This window comes from Tupaia chinensis, unplaced genomic scaffold (assembly GCF_000334495.1).
Source record: "Tupaia chinensis unplaced genomic scaffold, TupChi_1.0 Scaffold000449_1, whole genome shotgun sequence".
NCBI lineage: Eukaryota > Metazoa > Chordata > Mammalia > Scandentia > Tupaiidae > Tupaia > Tupaia belangeri.
Window position 1 is genome coordinate 87,055 of NW_006159955.1, and position 898 is coordinate 87,952.

The window sequence follows — 898 nt, forward strand, 5'->3', positions numbered from 1 at the left end:
CATAGGGGAGTTAGGGCCATATAATGTTGTCTTTCATTATCGGCTTGCTTTGCTTAGCACTATATCTTCTGTATCTATCTACTTATTGCCTAATGACTGGATCTTTTATTTTTTTATATTTTTTTATGGCTGTGTAGTGTTCTGTAGTGTGTATGTGCCACACTTTTTCAATGGATTCATCCATTCATGGACATTTAGCTTAGTTCTTTGTCTTTTCAATTGAAAATAATGCTGAATGAATAGACATGTACAAGTGTCTTGAGGACTGGGTGTTTTCCTGGCCTCTGGGTAAATACCCAGGAGTGGGAATACTGGGTCATGTGGTAGCTCTTTTTGTAGGTTTTCCAGGAACTACCATACGCTTTTCCATTTTAATTAGCTGTACTAATTAATATTCCTCCCAACATTGTAGGATGATCACTCTTTCACCACAGCATCTCCAGGGCTTGTTTTCTCCTTTTCCCTTACCATTCTAACAGGACAAATGACCTAAACAGATAAATTTCTAAGAAAGACAAACAAATGACCAAAAGGCATATACAAATATGTCCATTCTCTCTTACTCTGAGGGAAACGTAAATCAAAACCACTATGACATACCATTTAAGACCAGTGTTGCTAATGTTTACATTCAAACGATGTTTCTGAAGAAACTGGGGCCATCGTCCTTAGGTGGTTTTCTTGCCATTGGTTTAGGTTTTACTTGTAGTTTAATTCATTATTTCTGATGTGCTTTTTAGAGTGAGAAAGTGAAAAAGAAATTAAGAATGCACTCCCTATATTCAAAGTGGCAATGCTTTAGCCCTTCCTTTCCATTACTTTCTCAGGATATTTCAACATATACACACATGCAAAAGGGGTGATTTTCAAGCTCCTGTGCTAGTCATCTTTGTAGTTG